Consider the following 10583-nt stretch of genomic DNA (forward strand, 5'->3'; position numbering starts at 1 on the left):
GTTCATGTCCAACTTCACGACACAATAACCATTAGACCCATGGTTTCTTTTCTTTATTACATGGAAGCATTCGTAGGCCACAAGTACATTGTCCGTAATAAGCCTACCCGTTACGAAAGCGCTATGAGTAGGTGAGATAACTTCTGGAAGGATTGTTTTTAGTCCTTTTGCAAGTACCTTAGAAATGATCTTATAGACTACGTTGCACAAAGAGATAGGCCTATACTGTGTGATTACCTCAGGGCTCTCAACCTCTGGTATTAAAACCACATTAGTTGAGTTCCAACCATCTGGAATCTTGCTCTTTTTAATTGCATCAAGGACCTCATTTGTGAGTTCATCTCCTACTATGTGCCAGAATCTCTTGAAAAAGATTGCATGAAGCCCGTCGGGACCAGGCGCCTTCATATCACCAATTTAGAAAAGAGATTTCCTGGCATCATATCTAGTAAAATCAATAATCAAGAGATCATTCGTATAGTTTGTGTTGGGGAACGTAGCAGAAATTCAAAATTTTCCTACGTGTCACCAAGATCAATCTAGGAGATACAAGCAACGAGAGAGAGGGAGTGCATCTTCATACCCTTGAAGATCGCTAAGCGGAAGCGTTACAAGAACGCGGTCGGTGGAGTCGTTCATGAAGCGATTCAGATCGCGGCCGAATCCGATCTAAGCACCGAACAACGGTGCCTCCGCGTTCAACACACGTACAGCCTGGGGACGTCTCCTCCTTCTTGATCCAGCAAGGGGAGAGGAGAAGTTGAGGGAAAACTCCGACAGCACGATGGCATGGTGGTGATGGAGCTCGTGGTTCTCCGGCAGGGCTTCGCCAAGCACTACGAAGGAGGAGGAGGTGTTGGAGGAGGGAGAGGGCTGCACCAGGGGAAGGGGTGCGGCTGCCCTCTCTCTCCCTCACTATATATAGGGGGAAGGGAGGAGGGGGAGGCGCCCTAGGGTTCCCTAGGGGAGGGGCGACGGCCACAGGGAAAACCCTAGATGGGTTTGGGCGCCCCTACCCCCTAGGAAACTTGCCCCCCAAGCCGGGAGGGGTGGCTGCCCTAGGGGTGGCGCCCCCACCTCTCCTGGTTACGTGAGATGGGGTGGGAGGGGCGCTCAGCCCCTTAGTGGGCTGATGTGCCCTCTCCCCTTAGCCCATAAGCCCCCCCAACGCTTGCCGGGGCCTCCGAAACCCCTTTCGGACACGCTGGTCATCACCTGGTACCCCCGAAACAATTCCGGACTCCAATACCCTTCGTCCAATATACCGATCTTCACCTCCGGACCATTTCGGAGCTCCTTGTCATGTCCGGTATCTCATCTGGGACTCCGAACAACCTTCGGTAACCACATACTATTTCCCATAACAACTCTAGTGTCACCGAACCTTAAGTGTGTAGACCCTACGGGTTCGGGAACCATGCAGACATGACCGAGACGTTCTCCGCTCAATAACCAACAGCGGGATCTGGATACCCATGTTGGTTCCCACATGTTCCACGATGATCTCATCGGATGAACCACGATGTCAAGGATTCAAGCAATCCCGTATGCAATTCCCTTTGTCAATCGGTATGTTACTTGCCCGAGATTCGATCGTCGGTATCCCAATACCTCGTTCAATCTCGTTACCGGCAAGTCACTTTACTCGTTCCATAATGCATGATCCCGTGACTAACTACTTAGTCACATTGAGCTCATTATGATGATGCATTACCGAGTGGGCCAAGAGATACCTATCCGTCATACGGAGTGAAAAATCCCAGTCTCGATTCGTGCCAACCCGACAGACACTTTCGGAGATACCCGTAGTGCACTTTTTTTAGCCACCCAGTTACGTTGTGACGTTTGGTACACCCAAAGCACTCCTACGGTATCAGGGAGTTACACAATCTCATGGTCTAAGGAAATGATACTTAACATTAGAAAAGCTTTAGCAAACGAACTACATGATCTTGTGCTATGCTTAGGATTGGGTCTCGTCCATCACATCATTCTCCTAATGATGTGATCCCGTTATCAATGACATCCAATGTCCATGGTCAGGAAACCATGACCATCTGTTGATCAACGAGCTAGTCAACTAGAGGCTCACTAGGGACATGTTGTGGTCTATGTATTCACATGTATTACGGTTTCCAGTTAATACAATTATAGCATGAACAATAGACAATTATCATGAACAAGGAAATACAATAATAACCATTTTATTATTGCCTCTAGGGCATATTTCCAACAGTCTCCCACTTGCACTAGAGTCAATAATCTAGTTCACATCACTATGTGATTGTAATGAATTCAACACCCATGGGGTTTGATCATATCTCGCTTGTGAGAGAGGTTATTAGTCAACGGGTCTGAATCTTTCAGATTCGTGTGTGCTTTACAAATCTCTATGTCATCTCCTAGATGCAGCTACCACGCTCTATTTGGAGCTATTCCAAATAACTGTTCTACTATACGATTCCGGTTTACTACTCAGAATAATCCGGATTAGTGTCAAAGTTCGCATCGGCGTAACCCTTTACGACAAACTCTTTTACCACCTCCATAATCGAGAAAATTCCTTAGTCCACTAGTTACTAAGGATATGTTTGACCGCTGTCTTGTTATCCATTCCTGGATCATTCTTGTACCCCTTGACTGACTCATGGAAAGGCACACTTCAGGTGCGGTACACAACATAGCATACTGTAGAGCCTATGTCTGAAGCATAGGGGACGACCTTCGTCCATTCTCTCTCTTCTGCCGAGGTCATGTCTTGAGTCTTACTCAATACTCACATCTTATAACACAACCAAGAACTCCTTCTTCGTCGATCTATTTTGAACTTCAAAATCTTGTCACGGCATGTATTCATTTGAAAGTATTATTGAGCGTTTTTTATCTATCCTTATAGATCTTGATGCTCAATGTTCAAGTAGCTTAATCCAGGTTTTCCATTGAAAAACACCTTTTCAAATACCCTATATGCTTTCTAGAAATTCTATATCATTTCTGATCAACAATACGTCAACAATATATACTCATCAGAAATTCTATAGTGCTCCCACTCACTTCTTTGGAAATACAAGTTTCTCATAAACTTTGTATAAATCCAAAATCTTTGATCATCTCATCAAAGCGTATATTCCAACTCCGAGATGCTTACTCCAGTTCTTAGAAGGATAGCTAGAGCTTTGCATACTTGTTAGCATCTTTTAGGATTGTCAAAACCTTCTGGTTGTATCAGATACAACCTTTCCTCAATAAAATCGTCGAGGAAACTATATTTTGACATCCTATGTGCAAGATTTCATAAATAATGCAGTAGCTGCTAATATAATTCTAACAGACTCTTAGCATCGCTACGAGTGAGAAAGTATCATCGTAGTCAACTCCTTGATCTTGTCGGAAAACATCTCAGCGACAAGTTGAGCTTTGTTAATGGTGACACTTACCATCATTGTCTGTCTTCCCTTTTAAAATCCATCTGTACCCAACAGCCTTATGACCATCAAGTAGTTCTTCCAAAGTCTACACTTTGTTTTATACATGGATCTTCTCTCGGATTTTATGGCCTCGAGCCATTTGTCGGAATCTGGGCCCACCATCGCTTCTCCATAGCTCGTAGGTTCATTGTTGTCTAGCAACATGACCTCCAAGACAGGATTACCGTACCACTCTGAAGCAGTACGCGTCCTTGTCGTCCTACGAGGTTCGGCAGTGACTTGATCCGAGGCTTCATGATCACTATCATCAGCTTCCACTTCAATTGGTGTAGGTGCCACAGGAACAACTTCCTGTGCCCTGCTACACACTAGTTGTAGAGACGGTTCAATAACCATATCAAGTCTCCACCAACCTCCCACTCAATTCTTTCGAGAGAAACTTTTCCTTGAGAAAGGACCCGTTTCTAGAAACAATCACTTTTGCTTCCGGATCTGAAATAGGAGGTATACCCAACTATTTTTGGGTATTCTATGAAGATGCATTCATCCGCTTTGGGTTCGAACTTATCAGCCTGAAACCTTTTCACATAAGCGTCGCAGCCCCAAACTTTCAAGAAACGACAGCTTAGGTTTCTCTAAACCATAGTTCATACGGTGTCATCTCAACGGAATTACGTGGTGCCCTATTTAAAGTGAATGTGGTTGTCTCTAATGCCTAACCCATGAACGATAGTGGTAATTCGATAAGAGACATCATGGTATGGCTCATATCCAATGGGGTGCATCTATGATGTTCGGATACACCATCACACTATGGTGTTCCAGGCGGTGTTAGTTGTGAAACAATTTCCACAATGTCTCAATTGTGTACCAAACTCGCAACTCAGATATTCATCTCTATGATCATATCATAGACATTTTATCCTCTTGTCACGAAGATCTTCAACTTCACTCTGAAATTACTTGAACCATTCAATAATTCAGACTTGTGTTTTATCAAGTAAATATACTCAGTATCTACTCAAATCATCTGTGAAGTAAGAACATAACGATATCCACTACGTGCCTCAGCACTCATTGGACTGCACACATCAAAATGTATTACTTCCAACAAGTTGCTTTATTGTTCCATTTTACTGAAAATGAGGCTTTCAGTCATCTTGCCCATGTGGTATGATTTGCATGTCTCAAGTGATTCAAAATCAAGTGAGTCCAAACGGTCCATCTGCATGGAGTTTCTTCATGCGTATATACCAATAGACATGGTTCACATGTCTCAATCTTTTCAAAAACGAGTGAGTCCAAAGATCCATCAACATGGAGCTTCTTCATGCGTTTTATACCAATATGACTCAAATGGCAGTGCCACAAGTAGGTGGCACTATATCATTACTATCTTATATCTTTTGGCATGAACATGTGTATCACTACGATCGAGATTCAATAAACCATTCATTTTAGGTGCAGGACCATTGAAGGTATTATTCAAATAAACAGAGTAACCATTATTCTCCTTAAATGAATAACCGTATTGCGATAAACATAATCCAATCATGTCTATGCTCAACGCAAACGCCAAATAACAATTATTTAGATTTAACACCAATCTCGATGGTAGAGGGAGTATGCGATGCTTGATCACATCAACCTTGGAAACACTTCCAAACCATATCATCATCTCACCTTTAGCTAGTCTTCATTTATTCCGTAGCCTTTTATTTCGAGTTACTAACACTTAGCAACTGAACCGGTATCTATTACTATGGTGCTACTAGGAGTACTAGTAAAGTACACATCAATATAATGTATATCCAATATACTTCTGTCGACCTTGCCAGCCTTCTCATCTACCAAGTATCTAGGGTAGTTCTGCTTCAGTGACTGTTCCCCTCATTACAGATGCACTTAGTCTCGTGTTTGGGTTCAACCTTGGGTTTCTTCACTAGAGCAGCAACTGATTTGCCATTTCATGAAGTATCCCTTCTTACCCTTGCCCTTCTTGAAACTAGTGGTTTCACTAACCATCAACAATTGACGCTCCTTCTTGATTTCTACTTTCGTGGTGTCAAACATTGCGAATATTTGAAGGATCATCATATCTATCCCTGATAGGTTATAGTTCATCACGAAGCTCTAGTAGCTTGGTGGCAATGACTTTGGAGAAACATCACTATCTCATCTGGAAGATTAACTCCCACTCGATTCAAGTGATTTTTGTACCCAGACAATCTGAGTACAAGCTCAACGATTGAGCTTTTCTCAATTAGTTTGTAGGCTAAGAAACTTGTAGGAGGTCTCGTACCTCTTGACGTGGGCACGCGCCTAAAATTCCAATTTCAGCCCTTGGAACATCTCATATGTTCCGCGACGTTTCAAAAAACGTCTTCGGCGCCACAATTCTAAACCATTTAACATTACTGAACTATCATGTAGTCATCAAAACGTGTATGTCAGATGTTCATAACATCCACAGATGACGTTCGAGGTTCAGCACACCGAGCGGTGCATTAAGGACATAAGCCTTCTACGCAGCAATGAGGACAATCCCCAGTTTACGGACCCAGTCCGCATAATTGCTACTATCAACTTTCAACTAAATTTTCTCTAGGAACACATCTAAAAACAGTAGAACTAAAACTCGAGCTACAACATAATTTGCAAAGACCTTTTGACTATGTTCATGATAATTAAGTTCATCTAATGAAATTATTTAATGAACTCCCACTCAGATAGACATCCCTCTAGTCATCTAAGTGATACATGATCCGAGTCAACTAGGCCGTGTCCGATCATCACGTGAGACGTACTAGTCATCATCGGTGAACATCTTCATATTGATCGTATCTACTATACAACTCATGTTTGACCTTTCGGTCTCTTGTGTTCCGAGGCCATGTCTGTACATGCTAGGCTCGTCAAGTCAACCTAAGTGTTTTGCATGTGTAAATCTGGCTTACACCCGTTGTATGTGAACGTTAGCATCTATCACACCCGATCATCACGTGGTGCTTCGAAACAACAAACTTTCACAGCGGTGCACAGTTAGGGGGAACACTTTCTTGAAATTATTATGAGGGATCATCTTATTTACTACCGTCGTTCTAAGCAAATAAGATGCATAAACATGATAAACATCACATGCAATCAAATAGTGACATGATATGGCCAATATCATTTTGCTCCTTTTGATCTCCATCTTCGGGGCTCCATGATCATCATCGTCACCGGCATGACACCATGATCTCCATCATCGTGTCTCCATGAAGTTGTCTCGCCAACTGATTACTTCTACTACTATAGCTAACGGTTTAGCAATGAAGTAAAGTAATTACATGTTGTTATTCAGTGACACGCAGGTCATACAATAATTAAAGACAACTCCTATGGCTCCTGCCGGTTGTCATACTCATCGACATGCAAGTCGTGATTCCTATTACAAGAATATGATCAATCTCATACATCACATATATTTCATTCATCACATCCTTCTTGGCCATATCACATCACACGGCATATGCTGCAAAAACAAGTTAGACGTCCTCTAATTGTTGTTGCAAGTTTTTTACGTGGCTGCTATAGGTTTCTAGCAAGAACGTTTCTTACCTACGCCAAAACCACAACGTGATATGCCAATTGCTATTTAGCCTTCATAAGGACCCTTTTCATCGAATCCGATCCGACTAAAGTGGGAGAGACTGGCACCCGTTAGCCACCTTATGCAACAAGTGCATGTCAGTCGGTGGAACCTGTCTCACGTAAGTGTACGTGTAAGGTCGGTCCGGGCCGCTTCATCCCACAATACCGTCGAAACAAGATAGGACTAGTAACGGTAAGCATATTGAACAAAACCAACTCCCACAGCTACTTGTGTTCTACTCGTGCATAGAATCTACGCAATAGAACCAGCTCATGATGCCACTGTTGGGGAACGTAGCACAAATTCAAAATTTTCCTACGTGTCACCAAGATCAATCTAGGAGATACTAGCAACGAGAGAGAGGGAGTGCATCTTCATACCCTTGAAGATCGCTAAGCAGAAGAGTTACAAGAACGCGGTCGGTGGAGTCGTTCACGAAGCGATTCAGATCGCGGCCGAATCCGATCTAAGCACCGAACAACGGTGCCTCCGCGTTCAACACACGTATAGCCCGGGGACATCTCCTCCTTCTTGATCCAGCAAGGGGAGAGGATAAGTTGAGGGAAAATTCCGACAGCACGACGGCATGGTGGTGATGGAGCTCGTGGTTCTCCGGCAGGGCTTCGCCAAGCACTACGGACGAGGAGGAGGTGTTGGAGGAGGGAGAGGGCTGCACCAGGGGAAGGGGTGCGGCTGCCCTCTCTCTCCCTCACTATATATAGGGGGAAGGGAGGAGGGGGAGGCGCCCTAGGGTTCCCTAGGGGAGGGGCGACGGCCACAGGGGAAACCCTAGATGGGTTTGGGCGCCCCTACCCCCTAGGAAACTTGCCCCCCCAAGCCGGGAGGGGTGGCTGCCCTAGGGGTGGCGCCCCCACCTCTCCTGGTTACGTGAGATGGGGTGGGAGGGGCGCTCAGCCCCTTAGTGGGCTGATGTGCCCTCTCCCCTTAGCCCATAAGGCCCCCCAACGCTTGCCGGGGCCTCCGAAACCCCTTTCGGACACGCTGGTCATCACCTGGTACCCCCGGAACAATTCCAGACTCCAATACCCTTCGTCCAATATACCGATCTTCACCTCCGGACCATTCCGGAGCTCCTCGTCATGTCCGGGATCTCATCCGGGACTCAGAACACCCTTCGGTAACCACATACTATTTCCCATAACAACTCTAGCTTCACCGAACCTTAAGTGTGTAGACCCTACGGGTTCGGGAACCATGCAGACATGATCGAGACGTTCTCCGGTCAATAACCAGCAGCGGGATCTGGATACCCATGTTGGCTCCCACATGTTCCACGATGATCTCATCGGATGAACCGCGATGTCAAGGATTCAAGCAATCCCGTATGCAATTCCCTTTGTCAATCGGTATGTTACTTGCCCGAGATTCGATCGTCGGTATCCCAATACCTCATTCAATCTCGTTACCGGCAAGTCACTTTACTCGTTCCATAATGCATGATCCCGTGACTAACTACTTAATCACATTGAGCTCATTATGATGATGCATTACCGAGTGGGCCCAGAGATACCTATCCGTCATACGGAGTGAAAAATCCCAGTCTCGATTCGTGCCAACCCAACAGACACTTTCGGAGATACCCGTAGTGCACCTTTTTAGCCACCCAGTTACGTTGTGACGTTGGTACACCCAAAGCACTCCTACGGTATCAGGGAGTTACACAATCTCATGGTCTAAGGAAATGATACTTAACATTAGAAAAGCTTTAGCAAACGAACTACACGATCTTGTGCTATGCTTAGGATTGGGTCTCGTCCATCACATCATTCTCCTAATGATGTGATCCCGTTATCAATGACATCCAATGTCCATGGTCAGGAAACCATGACCATCTGTTGATCAACGAGCTAGTCAACTAGAGGCTCACTAGGGACATGTTGTGGTCTATGTATTCACACATGTATTACGGTTTCCAGTTAATACAATTATAGCATGAACAATAGACAATTATCATGAACAAGGAAATACAATAATAACCATTTTATTATTGCCTCTAGGGCATATTTCCAACAGTTTGAAACAGATGGTTTAATAGAGTTTAGTACAGTCGGGTCAATATCCCCCTCGCTAGATGTGAAAATGCTACTGAAGTAATCTTTGATGAGCGGACACATGTTATCATTCCCCTCAACCCAGCCACCTGTATCATTCCTCAACTTCTTTATTAAATTTCTTCTTCTCCTAGCTGATGTGAAGTGGTGAAAATACACGGTATTATGATCGCCTTGTCGCAGCCAGCCAAAAACGATTATATATCAATAGAATTCTGGTCAGGACTCAATGATGTGGGCAAGATCAGAGATTGGAATAGGAGTGCTTATGTACTGAAGCATTTGTTACAAGCTGTGAGGAAGTTCAAAACTGATGTTTCAAAGAGGAACCCAACTATGCATATAGTTGGCTGCCATTTGTTCTTGCAGGTATGACATCTTTTCGACCAACAAATAAAGCATTAGTTATTATTAAACCATTTTGTGTGCACTCTCATGGTTACCCTTTTCGCATGTTTGCAACTCAGTTGTTCATTCTTGATAGTCTAGAGCTCGGCGTACTAAACAAGCCACAAGGAGTAACTCCCAGAATAGGCTTGTATGACTACGAGTGAATGAAAAAGATGGTCGGTCAAATTACGGTGAACATTTCAGCCAGGGAAGTCACCTACAACGGTGCCAAGGTTTGTGTCCATCAGCAAAAAATTCTATTTCCACCAAATATCATATAACCAGTACACCCACGACCAAGAAAAAACTACACTGAGCAGGTGCAAAACTAATATGAGGGAAAACCACACTAACTTCCATGTCCAGCCGCTCATAGCTTCAGAGCACACCTCATATCTCTGTCCATCTCCAGCTTCCTGTGCTTCGCCCCCCTTCTCGATCTCTAGAGCTGGTGCACTCATGGAATCTTGGAACTCCACTTGGAACACAGAACCATTTCCATCCAGCAGGCACGACTCCCCCCTGCTGCAATCAAATATAGCCCCATCAGGAAAGAAGTTTCCAATCGAACACTGTCGAATCCACACGCAAAGAATGAAAGAAGGCAACCAGCTCAACAAAATGAACCTACCCGTCGAGCTCGAGGCCGTCAGTGGATATCTTGCTGGTCCAGAATCGCTGCCGCGGTGCACGTCTATGGAAGAACAGAGCGGCCGCTGCGGTGAGGATCTGTGGAAGAAAAGGGGATGCCGAGGCAACCCCGTCCCGTGGCTCTACCTGCTCCACAAAGGTCACGGGGCCCATTTTACCTGTTGTGTTTTGAAACACCAAACCTGTCCCAAAAATCCGGTGCAGGCCACGTAGTGCCTCCAAGGAGGCCCGGGAACAACCATGGTTGGTGGGCCGAACACAATACGTGCGAATATAGGAGTAACATAGACTGTATGTCGCCCACTAGGCCTGTCACACTGCTGCAACGAAGTGATTGCTTCAGAATCCCAAAGCCCATAGAAACGCACCAGATTCCGGCCTGTCTGTAGGCCGAGCACCAAAAGC

The 10583-nt window shown here is 44.8% G+C and overlaps 1 long non-coding RNA gene across 1 annotated transcript; it reads right to left on the reverse strand.

Moving 5' to 3' along the window:
- Positions 1–9703: 9703 nt before the first annotated feature.
- Positions 9704–10295, reverse strand: LOC125537749. The gene is made up of 2 exons (XR_007296092.1): positions 10159–10295; positions 9704–10052 (listed from the first exon to the last, which is right to left on the reverse strand). It is a non-coding gene; the product is annotated as an uncharacterized LOC125537749 (long non-coding RNA).
- Between the last annotated feature and the right edge of the window lie 288 nt (positions 10296–10583).

This window comes from Triticum urartu, chromosome 1 (genome assembly GCF_003073215.2).
Source record: "Triticum urartu cultivar G1812 chromosome 1, Tu2.1, whole genome shotgun sequence".
NCBI lineage: Eukaryota > Viridiplantae > Streptophyta > Magnoliopsida > Poales > Poaceae > Triticum > Triticum urartu.